The 22,484-nt window shown below is 41.4% G+C and overlaps 1 protein-coding gene across 20 annotated transcripts in view; it reads left to right on the top strand.

The window, feature by feature from the left end:
• Window positions 1–22,484, top strand: part of LOC551123 (RNA-binding protein Musashi homolog Rbp6) — a 739,303-nt gene that overhangs the window by 66,996 nt on the left and 649,823 nt on the right. The gene's annotated exons all lie outside the window — the stretch shown is intronic.

Genomic DNA, 22,484 nt, shown 5'->3' on the forward strand with positions numbered 1-22,484 from the left:
TTTTGCAATTTATATCGAAAGAAATAAACGTAACTTTATATTTTTTCTTTTTCAAAAAAAAGAACCTATCAAACCTTTCTTCTATCACGCACACGCATATACGTACATCACTCAAATTTTATTCAAAATCCAAAATTCAAAGAAAATCGCGAATCACGAAGGTATTCAATTTAACACTCTCCCCAGTATTTATCGTGCAACGAGAAAGGGACAATGAACCGTTAAAAATCCCCTCCTTCTTTATATCTCGAAACCACCTTCGATATTTCGCGGAGAACGCGTAGGCTGAATCTCCTCCGATTCCCCTCCAGGTTGGCATTAAATACGTCTTCCCTCCGTTATCTCGAACACGGCACGTTCATCAACGGGTGGCCGAGTTTGTCAGATTGTTGACCCTCGATAAGGGGAGGGGGGCACCCGGTATAAATATCGCCGAGACCCCTGCAACGACGACGGATCCTCTTGTCGGCGTTTCCGCGTGAGGTAAATTTTTCCCCGCCGTGTGGCGGCGATGCGTAAGCCCCCTGTGAAATCCTGTGGATGATGCGCCGCGCTATCTGATCGCTCGTAACAATCTCGACGATGCAACCGAATGCAACCGCCTCTCCTTTGCTCCGAAAAGAAGCACCTTCTGAGAGAGATATATGTATAGAGAGAGAGAAAATTCGAAACACAGGTTTGGGAAGGGAAGAGTCGGTGGAAAATGAGGAAAAGTCGCGTGGAATCGAGATTTGACCGAATTCTTCTTCTTAAACTCCGAAGCTTCGAAAGTTGGAGGTGAATTTAGAAAAATTGGGGCGCAGCTCTCGAAATTGAAAAAGGAGAGGGGAAAAAAAATATAGGATAGGAATAAATTTTGAGCTTTAGGTGGAGATGAAAAATTCTGGAGCTGGAAATATTCTCGCTGGTTCTTTTCACGCGTAGTGGAGCGAAAAGGAAAAAAAGAAGGGAAGATTTTTGATACGAAAGAAGATGGAAAATCATTTATGATTTATAGAGATTTGCGAGATTTTTTTTTTATTCAGTATTTCAAACAGTATTTCTCCTTGGTTTCGATTTTCGTCTCTTGGTATTTTTTCGAAGGGTTCGGTTACAGAGGGGAGACAGAGATCGCTTTCCGTTTGATCCACGATTTATGTTCGTACTTTCTTATTAAATGATACGGTGGAAAGGGTTTGTAAATGAGTAGAATAGAATAGAGGGTTTCCTTGTGCTGTCCATTTTTTTTTTTATTGTATAAATATATTTCTTTCGTTTTTTTGTATCATATTTCACGATATGCTGGCTGGAATTACAAAGGAACTGATTTTAGATAGATTTGACGAACTTTTAGATTTATCGTATATGAAAATTCTGTAAAATTACAGAACTATTAGATGATAAAATAAAATTCGTAAAGCACGTCGTTTCATTAAAATTTCTTCATTTCGAATCTGAAGCGTCGAAATTTATTTATTTTTTTTTCAAAACACACACACCTGCAACACTTAATCCGCAAACATTATTAATCTTCGTTTCGAATTTGCTTTTTACTTATCCAGTTATTGTTGGTTCTTCCGCTTCGTAATATTTTATTGGCATTAGCCAACTGGGATATCGTTCCAGTTGAAACTCTCTACCGTGGAAACAGGGTAAGTGGGATCTCGAGGTTGAATTCTCTCGTCGAATTATCTCGCTCCGAGATCAACCAGATAAACCGATACCCACTCTAACACGTATCTTGTATCCCGCTTTTAACATAATGAAGACTGACTTCTTCCAAAATGAGTTTCTTATTACCCTTTTCTAATAGCACCCTTTCACGCACTGCAGGAAATTAACGATTGATCGAAAAGAAAAAAGAGAAAGAAAGAAATAGCCCGCTCGTTGTCCAAGAAACAAAGAACGAAACTTATCATCGTTCGCGTATTTTTTTCTCTCTCTCTCTCTCTTTTTTCTAACCCCACAATCACTTCTATATCCTCCCTGCAATATCCCGTTCATCGACTTCCAATATTTTATCCTTCCTCGTAATAAAAAGAACAAAAGGGAAAGAAAGGGAGGGAGGAGGGAATGGGAGAGAAAGCAGAAAAGATCTCTCTAACTAGACAATTTTCAAAGTTGGCTCGCCGCGGAGAGATGAGAATTCGAACGAAGCGACAAATAGCAAAGCACGCTGTTGTTTACAAGTCTTGACGAAGACAACCTCGCTGGAAGACTAATGAGATTCAGCTTCCTTTCTGCATTAAGCCACCTACCGTGCCTGGCAAACACTCTACCACCGCGTGCCAGTGATCCTCATTCGAATACCGCGTTCTCGAGCAAGTAATTTCTAACGCACACACACACGATTTCGATGCATCATCTCGAACGAACATCCCCTCACCGTATTTTAAATAGTACAGCCCCTTTAATATATATATATCGCGGAATAAACGGCGAGGGTGAAACGACAAGAGGAAGATGGTGAACACTGGCCATGCGTGTGGACGATCTTAAACGCCAGCTTCGAGTTTTTCTTACTAAACAAAGGTTCTCACGCGTTATTCTATCCATGGAAATACCCATAGAAATAATACCCTTTTCGAAATCGCGTTACGTTGGAAGATGTTCGAGGAAAGGAGGCTTGCCTCGTTTTCTTTCTTTAGAGAGAACAAGAAAATCTAGAGATAGAGGTTTTATTTTTTAAAAAGAAAAATCGTAAATGTAAATTCGAAACTATTCCTAAACTTCAATTTCAAAATTCTTCTAGAAAAAGAAAAATGCCACGCGAATAAGAGAGGGAAGAATTATAATTTGGAATTGTACGCGTTGTTTCGAGGGATGAATTTCTGCGATTCATTCCTCCGGATTTCGAAGTGCGGACCGGTTAATGTTAATCCTGCTGGTCCAAAGGGGTGGCGCAGAGGTCGTAGGGCACTCGGGGCCACTCGATAGAGATAATTGGCTCGTTATATGGGGCATACAACGCGAGACACGACGCGATAATGTGGCGTCGATCAAAGGCGAACGGATCCACCGGGTCCCGTTCCAGCAAGACGATCTCTCGTGCATTTACCGATCCAATGAATGAACGGCGAGTAACGTAAGACTCTTGATTTTTAAATTGATCAAGCCATTGCGTTTTCAAAGAATTATGTTTGCCAAATTTAATTTAATTCGCTGATTGATAAAGGATATATTTAAAAGAGCGTTCTAATATATTTCTTTCGCGACTTGTCAGAGATTTGATGATATTTATTTTCGAATGTACATTACCTGTAGATATTTTTAATCCGATCCTCTCGAATGAGTACACTGCCAACAATCTCGTTTCCTTTTATATTTATTCAAACAATCATTCTTCCCATTCTGCGAAACAATCGTATCAAACGATCCTTCGAAAGCGTTGCTCGCCTCTATATATATACAGCGGGACGAAAATAAAACAGGATGATCATAGATCGAAGTATCCATCCATATTTCCTGGATCGTCTATTCTTCTGTTCTCCTCTGTCCCCAGTACTCACTGTATCATCGAATCATATAGGGATAGACAACGGAAAAAAAGAAAAAATCCGGATTTTTAGGCACAGCCGGCTTTTTCGATCGGCTATTTCCACCACGATGGAAGGTTCATTCCAACCTCGTTCATCGGGAGGAAAAATTCAATTTTTCCGTAGTCCACGCTTATTTATCCTCACGCTAAAGGGGGGTTATCGTACAGATATTTATACGGATCAACTTGTCGTTTGCACCGTTTATCTTCACCGGTTATTTCCGCCTCGATTCACGCCGTGAATAGATTCGATCGCAGTTTCGATCCCATCTTCGAATTTATTTCCTTGCGTCTCGAGTGCGTTACTTGCAAGAAACGCGTGGACATTGAACCGTTATCACTTTAAAGGTATATATATAGTAGACATTTTTCAGAATTTATACGAATAAGGAATACGATTAATTAAGCGTGACGAATCAAATAAACATCTCGCTACGAAAGTGCATCACCTCGAAAATAATTTCCATATAAATCATCATCCCGCGTATATCGATTCGTAATCAACAAAGATCACGAACGAATTACACGCATCCGTGGACGGAATCGTTCGATGAATTAATTCGATAGCCCCTTTATGCAAGCATAGTGCATAGACCCTAACCCATATATACGAGAGAGAGAGGAAACACGAGAATTTTATATCTTCCTTAAGAATCGTTTTCAATCTGCCGCAATAAAAGTTACGGCTCACGGACTTCTCGAATCCTTTCCCCCCTTCTTCTCTCCTCTCCTCTCCACGCGGAGCTAAGATCCACGCTATCAGCGGGGACTTGAATTTCATTAAACGCCGATCGTACCGAAAACTTTTCCGTGGAAACGTCGATAAATCGTAACCCGTCGATCGTTAAGCCGACGTTTCTGTCTCCCTCTTCCCCTCCCCTTCTTCCCCTCGTCTAGCCTTCTTTAGTGCGATCGTTAGGGTAACGTAACCGTCGCGATCCGATCGGTGGAAGTTCGTTTAAGGTTTGAGGCGAGATGGTATCGGACAGCGCGTCATCGCGGACCATCTCCTTCCCTTTTGCGCGGCGGAGCCTTTCTTTACCTCGTTCTCTCTCTGTCTCCCTCGCGTTGACGGGAATCGACTGTTACGGTCGTTAGCCCCTGCTGAATTTTCTTCCCTTGTATAATATACGACGGCTCGGGGAATTGTTGGTGGTGGAGTCCTTCTGTTTGGAAGGGAGGGGAGAGGACTTTATGAAATTTTATCGTATCGGGCGGTATCAATCAAATTTTTATCGATAGAAATTGCGGTGAAGGGCCGACGACGAGTGGAGCAAAAGGGAGGAAGATCGTCGTACAGACCCAAGGTTTTTTGGTTCTTGTCCAGGGAAGTGATGTATAACGCGTTTCCAACTTGGGAAAGATTGTACAGTCGGTGGAAAAAATATACTGTAGACTCGTCGAGCCTTTTTTTTAAAAGATGAAGTAGGAAACGTGGGAAGATTTTTCGATTCTCACTTGCGAAGAAACCTCTGTTTAGCTTCGAGGTATCTCGATAGACAGGCTCCGTATTCAAGTGTCTTAAATATTCAGAAATATTCTCTATTTTCGTCGAGACGATCGTTTTCAATTCATTTTTCGACTCATCCACCCCCGAAATTCCGTTATTTAATTGAAATTCTAATGCGCGCGGTGGAAACTTTCGATACGAGGAAAGAGAGTTAAGTTTGTTGTGAACAAGGAGAATCACCGCTTCGCACACGTGGCGGAGTCGTTGACTTGTCCACTTTTACTTTAAACGACCTTCCACCGGATCCGCCAAACTCAGGTGATCTACAATCGCGATGAAGAAGTTGGAACAAAGTTACAAGCGCCCCCGGCCAGGATTTCTCGAGTTGGTGGGTTATTATGGGGGGGAGGGAAAGAGAGAGAGAGAGAGAGAGAGAGAGAGAGAGAATGCGATAGTTGTAAAAGTCGATCAGGATGGGGAGGAGAAGTTAATGTTTCGGTTTAAATCCGTTTCTCCTCGCGTATCTTTCGGGCGGAGGGGGACTAATTTTGTACTTGGCGGGCTTAAGCGATTATTGCCAAGACGGAGTTGGAGCGCGCTTTATGTTGCATAAAGTATCACGGTGAAGTATTTATCGCGAATGAATAATTCAAATTGAACGATTGAAAATTAGGATTTCGCTTAATATTAATTGAATTGCAAATGTTATTATATTCGCGAGCGTAACTAGAAAAGAAGCTAGGAATGTAAACAGGGGGTTTTATTTTAATCCTGTCGGGTGTTTCGCGTGTAGCTTCGCGTGTTTTTATCTTTATTTTTCCACATTTAAATGCAAATCATTTCCCGGTTTAATAATAAATAAAAGGCTGTAAATAATATATTTCTAATTCGAGTTTTTTCTTATCCGATTGCGAAAAATATATTACACGCAATTTTATAGAAAATTTAAATACACGTAAAAATCTATTATTCTAATTTGCATAAATATCTTTATAGTTTATTGGATTTAATTCAATCGGTTCTTTCTCATTGATTTCCTCAACAATTTGGATATATTATATATCTTCTTCACAATAAAGAAAAACAAAAAAAAGGAAAGAACAAATAAAGAAAATTAAATGTCGCGTTAAAGAAAAAAGAAAAAAAAGAGTTTCTATAAATAAATAATGATTCGCGCTTATTCTTTTTCTCCTCAAAGACACGTGTCGGATAAATGGTCGAAGCACATGTCCGGCAGTTATTTCTTTGTCGGCCCACAGGCAATCAACTAATCCGTCGATCTTCATGAACGCGTTAATTACCGAGGCTGGCGTGCTTGTACCCTTCCACTGATGTTCTCGTTTCCTCGACGCGACGAGAGTCGATTTGTTCCCTTCGAGTTATCGGTCGAACGCGACAGGGGGGGATTCGCTCGTCAACGTTTTAAATATACACGCGATCGTATTGGATCCTGCTTAATTAAGACCCCGATTACCAGCCTTTTTTCTTTCTCCATCTCCCATTCACGGGATGTAATACGCGCATCTTTGAATCTCTTTGCTTAATCACCGCGCGCGAAATATTTCGTTCCGTCTGCTATAATAACAAATTATAAAACGTATCTTTCGATACACGGCGTCAAGATAGATATATTTTACATCTTAGAAAATCAGATGCATCGATATTAATTTTTTTTATTCGTTCACGAACTCGATAAATTTTTAAACAATTTACATTCCATGTATATTCGATACAAAGTATTACGAATCCTCGCCTATTCTAGTCCGATTTTACCCAACAATCTCGGTTGAAGCAATCCGGCTAATCGCACGACAAAGACGCATTTAAATTGGCCGCGTGTCCGTCTCGTAACAAGCCTACTCCACATCACGAGCAATAACGATCGTTCGTCCGCTCGAGCCGATATCGATCCAAACCTCGACGTGTCCAGTGTCTTTTCCAGGAAGCGTGGCGGTTGTCGAGCAGCTTCGTGACCGTGATTCTCTTCCGCGAGAAACAGTTACCACGTATGTATATATATATATATATATATATTCCCCGACGTTCTTTTCCCTTCTCTCCTCTCGCGGCCTCGATTTTTCGAGCGGCGAAAAATGAGGAAAACACGGAGCCGCGTTGGATACACGGCGGTGTTCTCGGTTTACGAGAAGAGTGCGCAGCACAAGTCGGCCGGGGTGAGTACACACGAAGGGCGCTGCGGATTATGGGGATTTGCGGTCGGCAGGTCGCGAAATTATACCGTGAAGCGGGGAACAAAAGGGCGAACGGTTCGTACGTCCGTCGAGAAATTTTATGGCGCCGCGTGTGCGAGGGGTTGGGGAGCGCGCGTGCGGTTTAACATCAATTAAACCGTCTAAAAGCTACCTCTCTCGCCTGGCAACCGGCGGATTAATTCTCTTATTTAACGTATGCTTTCTCTCTCTCTCTCGTCTTTTTTTCCCTCCTCCTCTTGTCGCTTCTTTTCCTTTTTCCTTCGCTCCCCGCCCCGTTCTTCTTTCGCGGAATAATATTTTTCGTCGCTCCACTTTCCATCCTCTTCTCTTTCTCCTTCTCTTTCCCTCTCGTCTTTTTTCTTTCGTTTTTTTCTTCTCGCTGCCTATTCGGGGAGGTATTTGGTTACGATTCCGCGGGAGTCACGTACCGGTTGGTATACGTAACGTAACGCGAGTATTCGCTCGGGCCGAGTTCTTCGAGCGATGGGAAGGAAATGGGATGGGAGAAGAAGATTGGAACGGGACGATCGGAAGGAACGTTATTTTCTCTCTTGCTCGCGAGAGTAATTCTTAAACTCTTATTCTCGCGTCGGTCGTAAACCGATGGCCGAACGACGCGATAAAAATTCATCACGTGTTAAGGAGGGGATGGAGGAGGGTTGAGAGGAGGAGGACGACGGAGGAGGAAACGGTATCCACTTTAGTTAGGGGCCTTGCGATCCTTTATCGAGATCATTTATGACGTTTAAAAACTCGTTAAAAAGTTGGCCGTTGCGAACGGGTATAGATCCTGCAAGTTCCTTGTACTATATCCTCGTACCTTGATCCACGTTACTTTCCGCATGCTCTCTCTCTCTCTTTTTATTTCTTTTTTCTCCTCTCTTTCTCTCTCTCTCACTCTCTCCGTGTCTCTGTTCCGTTCTATTCGCTTGGCATCGGGATTATAAAAGTTTGATAAGGCGATAAATAATTATCCACGAGAGCCGTGGCTAACTTTTAAGTTACTCCACAGTTTTCAACCATTCCTCTTTATCTCCCTTTCCGAACCATTTCTCCTTATTGCGCGCTCACTTTTGATATTGTTACCACCGTCTGCTTCCTTTTCTTTCTTTTCTTTTTCTTTTTCTTTTAGATTTCTCTTTGACTCGTATTCTCATTCTTATTTATCCTGGCTGATCAGCGCTTTTTATCAGCCATCCTCTCGTTCCTTTTCTTTTTTCTTCTTCTTCTTCTTCTTCTTCTTTTATCGATCGTAACGTTACTGTAAGAAATACTATAAACAGACAAAAGTAAGCGCGGTAGATAGGGTACTTTATTAGTCACGATTACCAAGCAAAGTTTTCGCAGTCCTCTTTGAATCTTTGCTTGATCTTCTCCTACGCAAACCTCTTCCGTTCTCGGTATTCTTCTTTCTCAACTCGCCTTGCCAAACTTGTTCCCTGGCGGCACTTCGTTTTACAGCATCACTCTTTCCTTACCTTTTCGCTTCTTCCCGGAAACCTCCGTCCCTCCCCCCTTCATGTTCACCTTCTCCCTTCCCCTTTCATCTTACCGCCCCCTCCCCCTCTCGCGCTTCTCAGACTGCTTGCATTTCTTCTTAAATTCACTTCCCTCTCGCTCATCCAAAACTTCTCTTCCCTCGATCCCTTCCCTCTCTCTCACCCTTGCTCCTCTTCTAAACACACACTCTCTCTCTCTCTCTCTTCATCCATACTTTTACTCTTTCCTTCGCGCAATCTCCCCCTTCAACCACGAGATCCTCCTCGACCCGTTCCCTTCTCACGCTCGCTTCTGCAAGGCTCCGTTTACCGACAAACTTTCCACCTTCTTCTCCCTCCTCCCTCTACGCTCTGAATAAGGATCGCACGAGTGCAACGAGTTCCTATGCCGACGTCGGCGATACTCGGTGTCGTATCCACACCATCCAGGCCACGCTTTACGACCGCTACGCTATCCAAGAACTTCAACTCCCCCACCCGTGCTGGGATTTTCGCGTGGATCCGAAGGGACGACGGGACGGCTTTCTGCGAGCTATAATTTTCCAACGACGGTTAATACACCCGCGATTTAGGAAGGGACTTGTGTATCGCGTATGCAAGTTTCTCGAGGATGACCCTTCGAGCGAGGAGGAGGGGGATTCCAGAAGAAAAGGATGGATGATTTTCTATGCGATTTATCGCCTCTTGCTTTCGCGAAATAATTCTCCTATTAGATTTTGATTCGAGGGAAAAGATTATTATTATTATTATATGTTTCGATAATTTCAAGTAAATTATTTGCAGAGATGGTTTCATATTAGGAACTTTTGATCATTTCGTCCTAATTGAATCATTCGTAATTCATTCGTTCATAAATCTGTCCAATTCATCCACGATTAACCCTCTCCTCTCCGTTCCTTCCCCCTTTCTTCTTTATCGAATCGCGAAGACGATCTCGCGTTCTGCGTATGCAAGGTTCTCGAGGATGACCCTGCGCGCGATAACGGGAGAGGAGGAGTAGGGGATTCCAGAAGGAAAGGATGGATGATTTTCTATGCGATTTATCGCCTCTCGTTTTCGCGAAATAATTCTCCTATTGGATTTTTATTTGAGGGAAAAGATTATTATTATTATTATTATACGTTTCGATAATTTTAAGTAAATTATTTGCAGAGATGGTTTCATATTAGAAACTTTCGATCATTTCGTCCTAGCTGAATCGTTCGTAATTCATTCGTTCACGAATCTTCTTCTTCTTTATCGAATCGCGCCTCGCGAAGACGGCCTCGCGTTCAAGGGAAAGCTTGGGGGGAAGAGAGGGTAAATAGTTGCATCGGTAATGGCCGCCATTTGTGGTTCGGTGAAAGCGGACGTGTGCGTGTGTATCGGGGCGTTGCACGGGTCCCATTCCCCCCCTTCCCCGACATTCAGACGGTGGATGGTATATTTCGGCGAGGGGGATGGTTCGAAACGCCGCCGCCGCCGCGGTGCTATCGGTCGGCGCAGGATGCTAGGTAACCCTGCGGATTATGCAGAGTTTATCCCTCTCTCTCTTTCTCTCTCTCTTGCACACACCGGTCCTTAAACAGAGACGCGGAGAGAGTCGCGCGATCCGCGGCTCACACACCGTGTGCGCTCGCGCGGCCTATATCCTATATATATATCCGGAAGAGACGCTAGAGAGACGGACGAGACAAGAGGCAAGAGTTAGCTAGGATTCGCGGGAGCGTGATCGGGCGCGGGACAATTTATATGCTAATTTATATGCCGCTTAATAACGATGTCCGACGTCGGTTATACCGACACGCCCTACGGGCGGTGCCCGATTAAATCGATCCGAACGTTAGCCACCCCGTTGATCACCCCGTTGGTTCAAGAGTTTCGCCACCTCTCCTCCTCCTCTGCTTTCGAGAACTCCGTTCTTCTTTTTTCCTTTCCCTTTCCGATCCTTGGATTCGAGGGACGGAATTCGAATCGTGGGGGGAGAGGGAATTGGACTGTCAGGGAGGTCGGTCAGGGGGTGGAGCGGTCCATAGTCGGTGGTTTTTGGACCGGCTCGCTGCCCCCGACGTGACGTTTCGACCGCAAGATGGGATCGGGGGTTGGGGGGATCCGTGGACAGGTTATTATTCCTGGTTGTTTGTCGCGCAGTTTGCGGGGCCAACGATGGATAACGAATGGAAAACGGCCGTGTGCGTTGCCGGGAGGAGGATGTGTAATGCGAGAGGGTGTTGATTGAAAGTAAGCGAACGTGGGGAAAGGGGGGAGCGGAAGGGTTTCGCGGATGTTGACGCTCGAGGGTGGGCGGTTGAGATCGATGATAATATTAATTTTGGCTTGTAATGTCGTAGTTGGATCGTGGTTTATAAATCGAACCACGCTGTTTTTTTGCTCGAAGAATTGAAGGTGTGTGTGTGTGTGTGTGTGTGTGTGGATGAGTAACGCGAGTAGGTGCAATTTCTTAGTTTAGAGAATTACGAGGCGAGTTATTATTGTGATTTGTAATATTAATGATTCGAAGCTAATGTAAATAGCGGTGTCGGTTCAGCATGAATAAATAATGAATAAATGTTATTTATTCCATGTGGTGTAGAAGAAATAATCGCGAGGAGTTAATTTTTTTTTTTTTTTTGTGCACAGAGATGAAATCTGCATTCGGTGTTGCAATCCGGTTACTAAACGCGACACAGTTGCAAATTTTAATTAGGGAAAAAAAAGGAGGGAAGAGAAAAAAAATATCATTGCAGAATTCTTTCGTAATGCAAATCAGGTTTTAAAACTATTAGATTGCCGCGCAATAAACATTCCGACCGGAGATCTTGTTTCAATTACTTCGAGTCATAAAACACGTGTACCACTTTGTTCCGGAGGCTGTGGTAAACATTTATTATCTTTTTCGCTGTAATAACTTAAAACAACTACGTAATACTTTGTAGATTCGCAGTTTTCAAATCATTTCCCACGAATACATGAATTTTGCTGAGTTAATATTTAATATTTTTAATAGTGAAATTTTAAACAAGAAGAACGTCCAATTGTATATCAAATTTTTATTTGATATATATAAAAGTATTTCTTTTTCTTTTCCTTCAAAAATGTGTTAAATAGTTGATCAGATGACAATCATTAATCATCTATCAACGATGAATGCCATTCGATGCATGATAAAAATGATAGAATCGCAAGGACGAACGTGATGCGTAACAGGTTGATTTAAAGTAATTAAAGACGTCTTAATCAATCAAGTTTCGAATGTGTAAGCAGATCCTTAATGTTTAAACCTGAATTTATCGAATATATACGAGTCGATCGAACGAAAATTCTCGATAAAATATATACGTGGATCTTTGGTATATTTATCACCGAAAAAGAAAAAGAATCGTGGAGAATTTCTGTCGAGAATTCTCCGAATGAAGTTGGACTATTTGGATGGAAAACGAGTTATTTCGAATTCGAGCTAGAAAATTGTAGAGACAAACAAGTCGATTCTTCCTGTATATCTGGAAACTCGAGGAAACTGCGTTTCGACTTCGATGCTTTAGGAGATGCTTTTACTCGCAGGAACCGCAACTTTTACGAGATTTCGCGTAAGAAGGAATAAAAATCGAAACACGAAGCCAATATATAGTTGAAATACGAACATCGATTCTTCACCTCTTTTTCTTTTTTTTTTATTCCGATTAATATCTCTAATAGACGGGATAAATTTTTTTATACTCCACCGATATTCCTATAAAAATTAATCGATCCAAAAATATATTTTGCTGAAACGTAACTACGCCACCACCACTTTACCGATGAACGAACCGTATCCCGTCTCCCCTCGGCCAATTTACTCATTCAACTATTACAACGATCCAGTATCATCAGGTTTTACAACAACTCTATCATTACATCGTTAAAATCCACGCGCGTCATTACTTCTCATTAACCATACTTACGTGAAAAATACGTACATATATACCAATTCTCAACCCTCTAAACTCACTCGCGCGTCTCTTACGATACAATGCTCCCTTTTAAATCCCAATTACACCCACACACACACGAAACCTTCCATCCATCCAAAGTATCGTGGCATTACCCTACGAGAATTGCTCCGCAAATTGCGGTGCGGCGAGCCCATCGAACTTCTCCTCCTCTCCTCGACCTTTTGCTAATTCATGTACCCGCAGTTGCGAGCATCTTGGACCACCCTGTAGGGGTTTCCACGGGGTCGCACGCCATCCACGAATACCCTCGTTTGTCCTCGTCTTCAGACGTGGCGCACTCCTCGATTTTTCGTCCAATTTCCGCGTATTAAATTCACGGAGAGAATCTTTTGCGAATCGGTTCCTAAACTATCGATAAATCGGCAGGCTTCGTTTCCCTCTCTTTCCTTCTGTCTTCGTGTTCGTGTCGTGGAATGGATTAACTTTAAGAGTTGAGATCTCTCTCTCTCTCTCGTTTGGATTCGTTCGTAAGGGGGGTGGAGATCGAGGGCGGGGTGGAGAATTTATTAGGCGGTGAAATACAAGGGCGGATAAAACGGTCCGTAAAACAGCGCCGCCGCGGGCAAGGATTAGAGGAGAGCGTGGTAGCGATTACGTTATCCAATCGACTTTGAAGCTAGCGCAATTTAGCGGCCATCGTCGTCGCGGCAACTTGCTTCTATCTGTTGCTTTGCGCCCGAGTTTTCGAGCTCGTTTCCACGTCTTTTAAGGGAGGATTAACGGTTTTTGATGATTGTTATCTGGCAGGGAACAGAGGAGCGTTATTTTTATATGATACTTTTATTTAATTGGTATAACTTGTGAAAATTGTAAATCGAGGATTACTAGATAACTCGTAATGAAAATTTACGAAGTACTTTTAATTTTAATTCTACTAGGAGAATCCAATCAACTTAACCAACGTGTCAACGATTATCTAATATTCGATTAATTATATACATTTATAAGAGAGAAAATAGATTAATCTATTATTCGTAAAAATCGAAATAGAAATGAATTTCTTGCAATAGAATAATCACTTTACTCGATAAATTCGAGGAAAAAACTGAAACTCGTAAAGACTCATTACGCAACCACTCGATAAATCGTCAATTAACTGCAAAAAAAAAAGGAAAAAGAGCGAGAGAGACAAGTCCAGTCGTTTTCGTTATACAAATTAAGTATCGTTTATCATCATCGAGCCTCCGATAAAACTACTTTTCACCAATGGCTCCGTATCGATCGGTTATCGTATCGTATAATATAAGATAAATAAAATTTCCACACGTATCTCTCCATCCAACTCGGTTCAATTAGTCGGGTTTAAAATATTGGCCGCCTAGCCGAGGAGGATAAATGTTGCGGAGAAATGGCCGGTGTCGCGGCTCGAGCACGGGCCGCGTATAAATTAAGTTATTAGAGGCCGTAATTAGCGAGACGAGATACGCGAGAGCTGGAATGAGGCGATTTCACGGGAATGGTAGCCACCGGTTCGGCGGGTTTTTCTTCCTCTCTTTCTTTTTTCCCTCCCCCTTTCCTCCTCTTTTTTCGAGGAACGAAACGAACGTTACCGATCGACGCGAGCGCCGGCGCCGCTCGCCTCTTTTAATGGATACGAGCAACGAGCATGTGTCTTATACCGGGTGACGTTGAACGGTTGCCAGTTGGGAAACGGTAAATTATATACGAAAATTCGGGCGCATCTGTCAAGTTGGATATCCGCTATTCTTGTAGGCTGGCCTCTCTCTCTACGAGCTTTGTGGAAAGATTAAAATGTAGGAAAGAGTTGAGGAGTAGGAAAGTTCGAGAGTGTAGGAGAATTGTATATATAGGGATCCTTTTTCTGCGAAAAATTCGAGTTGCAAAGTATCGATACATGTTTTACAATATAGCAAAAAAGAAGAATAAACGTAAAATGTATTTCTCTGCGTGGTGGGAATGCGGGTATAAAAAGAAGTTTCCAGATATGGAGATTAGAGTTATGTATACGTTGTTAAAACTTCGCGAAGATTGTTCCATCTACATAAATTCCCAAGACTTTCCATTTCCTTTTTTCTTTTTTTTTTTTAATTTAAGGATAGGAAGAGTACTTCTTCGAAATGAAAATTTTACACGTTTCGCGGTTAGGTTAGGTCCATTCTATTGCACACAATTTCAACAGGGGGGAGGCGCACAAAAGCGACTCGATGAACTTGATCACGTGGATCACCAGACTCTGTTCGGTACAGTCTCGATCTCCGGTTTGTATCGGTTCGTGGAGAGGCCGAGGTAGCCAGGTTTGTCCAAACAAAGCCTGTCGTCTCCCCGAGCGAAAATTTCCTTTTATAATATGTCGTTGACTTTCAGAGAAAATCGTCGATCTCGGCTAGGCAATCTTCTTTCGGAATTCGCGATTATAATTTATACCGAGGCGGATTCGAAACTCTGTGGACTGTGTAGACTTTGGGTACACAAAGAGAGAGAGACCCGGGCAAGGGGCGGGCGGGCTATTATGGAGCACGGCAGTTAGGTGGAGGAGGAAGGGAGAGAGAGAGAGGAAGGGAGGGAGGGATAGGGAGAAAGCTGCTCGATGGAGTTCCAGTAAAGAGATTTTCATTATGAATACCGGAGACTGAAAGACACTGTTCTGCGAGAGGTTATGAAAATTTAACACGCCGTAACTCCGGTTTCAGCCGGATCGTATACACACCGCTCCGTATCCATTCTCGAATACTCGATCCGTCTTTCTTTCTCGCCCGCCGTTTCTATTTCCCCCCATCCTCTTTCTTTGTTGCCTTATCCACGGTTTTCGCCCCTCCCCCTCCTTTCGCTCTTTCCTTTCCTGTCACTTGCAATTCTTCTGATTAATAAACAGAGTGGGATGTATCGTGTTCCATAGTAAACGGTTTCCCTTGGTAAAATTGGAAATCTTAGGATTAGGATGTGGCTTGCGTTAAATTTGAATCCAAATTATTTCAAAAATTTGTGGATATCACGTGTAAAAATATTGGTAATTTCAAAGTAAGAGGAAGTAATATTTCGCAAAGGATACGTTTAGCGTAATCGAGGGTGAGTTTGTATGTAAATGTCTGCTATATTAACCAGTTTATAGCAAGTTGCTGGCAACAATTGTAAATTATATTAATGGTCGCAAATTTTATAAAAGGAGATAATCGTACGCAATTACACGCATTTTAGTTTAATTGAAATTACTCTAATTTTGAATTTCCAAGAATTTCTTAGAAAATTCTAAAAGAGGGCAATCAATTTTATGAAGTAACCAAAATTAATATGTTTCAACATTTTCTATCGTTATTGTTATTATTAAATAATAAAACTCGCTCCAATTTTTCTTCTCTCTCTCTCTCAAACGATCCATCAAGTTAACGAAGTAAGCCTTTAACTCGTTCGATCGTTAATCCGATGCCGATTTCTGCTCGCCTCCAGAAGGAGTTTCGACCTTGCCTTTCGCCTCGAGAGGCGAGATTTATTTCTGTTGCGCACGTGCACCTGCAGGAAAAACGGCCGCTCGAAACGCGTGGCATTCCACGACCGGATAACATTTTCCTGGTTGCTCCGTTTTCGTGCCGGATTCGTGGCGAATTTACGACGGGCCCCGTGCATCAGCGCAAATTCTTTCGAACGCTTGTCGAACAACGCTGAATTATGCAAAACAATTTCTACGATCGGTGTCTACATCAGTTTAACCGATGGTCGATTTAATTTCCACACACGAATCGTGGATAGTTTCCTCGATGTCTGTTCTCTCTCTCTTTTTCTTCTTTTCACTAGCGATTTTAGTCTCTAGAATTGTTCACGACAGTGATTCTCATTCGCTTGAACGTAAAAGTCCAAAGTTGAATATATATTTCATTGCAGCAACTCCCCTTAAACAATATTTTTCCGAGAATAGGATGAAGAGATAGTTAATCGTTTTAAAACTTGAACGATAGTGAAACGAAAATATACAATTCTTCGTCAAATTACGAGTAGAAAATTCGGCAAAAATCGAATGGAAACGATATTAAAGTAGAATCGAATCTTGATCGTGCAAACCTGTCCATCATCTACCAAAAAGTAAATTTTCCATCGAGGGGTTCTCTTCACGTTACAAACAATCGCCACTCGATCGAATTCGACGTCTGTCTTCGCGAAGAGTCCATCATTCGTGAAGATTCGCACGCTGAGAGAAAATTGGTACACGTGTGCTACAAACTGCGCGCGCCGTGTCCTCGCATTCCGCTCGTATTCTCTTCTCTTCTTCGAGATATTCCTCTTCTCTTTCCAGCAGGAGGAGCAGGATGTTTGTCGAGTCGAGGTGTTGTATCTAATCCATCGAGCGCGAGGCGCACTTGTTTCCTTTACACACATCGCGGATTCAGATAATACGCGAGCACACGCCAACCGACAGAAAGTCTGATGAACCCGGGAATAGATGGCCTCCTCCTCCTTCTTCTTCTTCTTCTGTGAGGATTCCATCGTGCATCGAATCGTGTCCGTTCTACGAAGAAGCGTGGCTTCGCGAACTTTGCGAAGTTGTTGTTGTTGTTGAAGATGATTTTAAACGAGATTTTTATAAGAAGACTTCTGTCTGATAAGTTTTGATTGCCCTCTCTTTCACTCGGAAGATTGAAGATTTATTTCGGTTATCTCGAGGAATTTTCGAAAAGAACAATGAGGATGGATTTCATTTTTTTCCTCTCTGGATTTTAATCATTTCACAGCTCGTGAAAGAAAAGAAAAGGAGAGAAAATAATCGCAGGTGTTGCGAAAGTGATTCGAAACTCGTTCGAAGACGTTTAGAAATTTTGCAACACTATCGGTTCAATTTTCCAAGCGTATTAACGCGTGGATTCGTTTACTCGCCAAGAATATATCGTGTATGTATTTTGAATTATTTACAATTTTGTTTCAAATTTAAATTTAGATAACAAATTCGAATTAACGAGTCGCTTTGTATTATTTGTCTCGTATATTTTTCTTCTCAACTCAACTCAGTATAGTTCTCTAGAAGATAGAGAAAGAGATAGAGAGAGAGAGAGAGTATCAAAGAGTTTCTCACGATTCTTGGCTCTATCGTATCTCAAACAACTTGTAACCTTAATCACCCCTCGTTTCTTCCTGTTCCATTAAAACTTCACGAGCGGTACGGATTTCCTGTTTCCCTTTAAACTGTATCTTTTACAGAAAAGAGGAGAACGATTTCTTACCATTGTTCCCTCTATAAATACGAATCATTTATGAATATATACGCGAAATATCAATTCAAATATTCAGCTTTTTCCGATCCAATTTCTAAACTCTGTTACGAAAGTGTGGCTCGAGCCAAAAGTCAAGAACGCCTTTGTCGCTTGAAGAAGGACGCAAAAATAATCGCGAGTCAACATGGTGAATTACATTTGGCAAATTTCCTCCGGAATACTTGGATTTTCAATATATATCTCTCAACATTTCAATATCTCTTTGACACAAATATGTTGGGCTTGAATTTTTATAACAAGTTTATTTTGCTGGCTGATCGGTCATCAAAGATCACAAATCTCGAAATTCTATATATATATAATTCAATTGTCTTTTGTCTTTTCAAATATAATTTCATAACGTGATAGAACAAAATTTAATACAATTCTGTTATTTTTAGATGAAATTTTCGTTATCGAAGAATCGGAATTTTTGGAGCCAATTTCCAATATTTTCTCATTTGGAATATTTATCATTCTTTTAAATTTTTGGATTAATTTTTGCTTCGATTCCACGAAACGATTGCAGAGACGGTATGACAAAAGGTTTCTCTGCAACAAGAAACCGAAACAGGAGCAAAGACCGCGACGATCACCCACGTGATAACCCAGTGACACGACTTTCTTTGTACCCAGAGAACTATTTTCGACCGGTATTTACGCATTAAGGCGGTATTTATCGGCCGTATCGAGCTCTAATCTGGTCCATATCCCGATTGCAGGCACGAGCAAGATCGCGGGGAGGGCTTATCTGTTAACGAGTTTCCTGGCTTCGTCCGTTCCCTCTCCTTCTTTTTCCCTTCCAAGCACGATTGTGCCTTTTAATTCCTTAAATGGCCCGGTGAAAAACAACTGGCGAAACTTAATTGTATCGGGGATAAAAATTCAAGGGGCTATGAAATTCAAAATCTGGTATTCTTTCGGATGAAAGAGATTTATCAAGATACGACATATATGGATGTTATTTTAAATTTGGCATATTATATACTTTTTCTAAATATTAAAATTTTAAACGATTTAAAATACTTTAACAGGTCATCTGTTTCGAAGTAAAAGTTAACCTAGCCAAGATTTCGTAGTGGTTGGAAAACTCTGTGCAAATAATTGCGCCAACGATCTTGGGGATATTATTAAGCGAAATAAATCTGGATACAGGGAGATGGATAATTGATCGGGCTAATAAAAATCCGCACTTGGTTTGCATTCGCTTCTCCAAACACGCGACGCCCAGTTAACAATGTATGTGGTTGGTTCACGAAAGGGTAGAGAGAGCGGGGTTTGTTTTACAATTAACCGAGATATCGTCGTAGAAATAGGGAAGTGGCATGAAGGACAAGGGTTAAACTTGATTCCACGAGTATTTACACGGCATGATTCGCACAAATATGCGTCTGTATCTCAAAGATAAGATTACAACAAGAGGAAATCGTAACGCGTGGATACTTTATTTTTTCGTATTTAAATTTTATCAAGAAATTGAAGGAATGAAATAAAAGAAAAAGATGGAGGTGTGAAATGTCAAGAAAACAAGTGTTAAAAAAAAAAAAAATAGATATCTAAAAAATATGATTCGTATGATTTTAAATGATCGGAGAGATCTCGCTTTACCATGCATGGGGTATTTTTGAAATAGTCCATCGTCGTCTATTTTACACGTGTGACCGTACTCGCGCAAATATTTGCATTTCAATTTTTTAATTAAAATTTTGCATGCACGTGTGTAACAATGTGGAAAAAAAAAAATCAGATGTAAATAAAATGTGCAAACAAATGTGCGAGCCCGTCGATGAACAAGTTTGTAAAAGATAAACCGAAAAGCTTATCAGATAACTGGTGGCCAAATGTTTACAAAACTGGACGCTCAGCTTTATGACAGATAAAGTTATTTCGAAAAATAAATCTGTCGGTATTCAATGAAGACGCTTTTCAATATTACAAAAGGTTTTTATCCGGCGATCACTTTTTTTTTAACCGTATCGAATGAAGCTGGGGAATAAAACGAAATTAAAACAAAATAAAGTGAAATGACCGAAACGACAAACAACAAAAGGAAAATCGCGATAGAACAGAGAACAGGGAGGGAGGGAGGGAGAATTTTTACATTCGCGTTATATTTCATGTTGCACGCGTGTAGGATGTGTTCAACTATAAAGTGCTACAAATTATTTATTTATTTTTCCCTCTGTTGAAATCACTGCTATTGACTTCAAGTTATTTCATATAATAAATTCATCGCAACAAATGGTTGAGAATCATACTACGTTTCATCTTATTTTATTATTATTATAAATTAATTTTCGAATTTCTTGAAATACCATTGTGATTCTCGATCCCTCTAGATTTCTAGATTATACAATATAAATTTTGCAGATAAATTTTCCTAGCGCGAAAGCACTTCTTTATATGCATGCACTCTATCTTGCAGCACAATTACGCACTGGCACACGTGTTATAATCGTTTATATTTATATTCGTCAAGATCTGCCAGCCAAATACCAATCATACTCGATATAATGGAGGTTCAAGGAACCGCGGGACGTTTTCCATTGTTTGCTCGTACGTACAAACGCCGCCGACTCGTAAGTCATGCGACGACTACTCATTTCACCTCGCCGCTTTTGTAATTCCCCTGTCAATCGATTACAATATGGGCGATTTATCATATTTGCACGTTGAAAAGCCAAAGTATATATCGATCCCGTGGATTTATATACCCGTCGAAAGACTTATTTCCTTTCCTTTGAGTCATCCTTTTCACCTTCGTGGCGCGAAAGATGTAAAGAAACTTATAATTGATCATCAGTTTCGTAATCTGAACGGGTAATTGCGCAACAAAATTTTCATTTGATCAACTTCTAATTGATCCCCTATTATTTGAATTAGTGCCAAGTCACTACTCTGAACGTTACATGAACGTTACATAATTTGAAAAATAAGTTAGACGCGTGATTGGATCTACATTATCCGAACGAAATAGTTAAAAATAGTAGGGAGATACAATCACTGGAATTATTATACGCGATTATCTATCTATGTGACGAATCTTATCAGGTGAATTAAGTGGAATTAAATGTAAAGTAAAGTGTAAACTTTTTTTCAATCATAATCATTACTTCTCAAAATTGCAACCAGAAAACGATCCTTTTGATATCATTCCACGCAAAAGGTCAAGATAGAATATCATGCTTCTGGATCGGATAATAATCTACTTGCTTATTATTATCATCATATCCATAAACCAAATCTTAAATTTCTATTGAAAGAATAATCTTACAATTCCAAAAAATTTCCTTCCACGATCAGACGCGATAAAAAATAAAATATCGATCGAACGTTACGAACCTTCGAAAAGAAAAAGATCAACATCAACGCTCTCGAGAAAGGAAAAAAATCAATCCTTCACAGATTCCCCCCTCGCGCACGAATTCCCCAATTAAAGGACATGGATGATTTCTCTCCGTTTCTCTCGCGACAACAAACGTTTCCTCGACATCCGCTCTCCCCCTCTCTCTTTCTCTCTCTCCGCGGAAGGAAGAGAGAGAAGGATGGTCCAATTTCGGGGCGGCCGTCTCCCGGCCGTTTCGCGTGGTCCGAGCGCAAATTACAATTCAAAGCTCGTTATCCCGAAAGCGGACGGTCGCGAAGATACTCTCTCCAATAATCCTGCGAAACAATTATCGGCTGACAGCCCGTGTAATTTCGCGGGAGAGAAACAAAGTTGGGAGGGGTTTGAAAGGGACCTTCCCTCCCTCTCTCTTTACCTCGTCGATTACCCTGTCCCGTTGCTCGCTTCCGTACGGTAACGATTGCAACACGGGACGGGATCCTCGTGCTCGGTAATTGCATCTGGCCGACCGGTTTTGCTCGTTTTTCACCTCTGTCGCAGTGCCGTGATTCCAACCGAAACGAAAACGCCTTTCGTCAAAACCGTGCGCGCAGCCTTTTCATCGGTCGTTTCGTGCAAAGGATGGGGAAGGGTTTGCTTCTTCCTCGATCCCTCTTCTTCTTCTTATTCTTATTCTTATTCCTCCTCTCTTTCTTCCCTTTATCAGCCACCTCGACCTTTGTTCCCAGCGGCTGTTCGTCGTCCGTTGTGATGGACACAATGTCTGCTCGGGCCCTGCTCGGGTACTTAATAGCTGGGGATTATTGTTCGGCGTGACCGGGCTTGGTTGACCGACCAAGCAATTTATTCGTGGATACGAGTCACGTGCGGGGGAGAAATTTCTTTCGCCGTTCGCGGTAATCGAGAATGGAAGGGAGGGGATTTTGCAATTAGATCTGTATTATCCCTTTGACGATATGCGTGCACGCGGGTGGATTAGGTTTTTTTTTTCTTTTTTTTTATTAGAGATGTTAAGACGGAATTAAGATGCACACGGATCATTGCTAATTTTAATTTTAAGGCGGATGTTGTTTTAACAGTTATTATTAGGATTGGGTTTTCCCTCCCTCCGTGAAAATGAATAGTTTAGCAGTTTGTTTTAATTGTAAGTGTATTTATAAATTAAGCGAGCGGGCTGTTAGAATAGGTGTATATATGATCGGAGGAAAAAGTTGGCAGTATGACGTTGCGCGTGTATTTATTTGCTTGCGGCTTTGCGGTTATGGGAATGGAATTTATTTGAGTATTTTG

The sequence above is a fragment of the Apis mellifera genome, linkage group LG2 (assembly GCF_003254395.2).
Source record: "Apis mellifera strain DH4 linkage group LG2, Amel_HAv3.1, whole genome shotgun sequence".
NCBI classification, from domain to species: domain Eukaryota; kingdom Metazoa; phylum Arthropoda; class Insecta; order Hymenoptera; family Apidae; genus Apis; species Apis mellifera.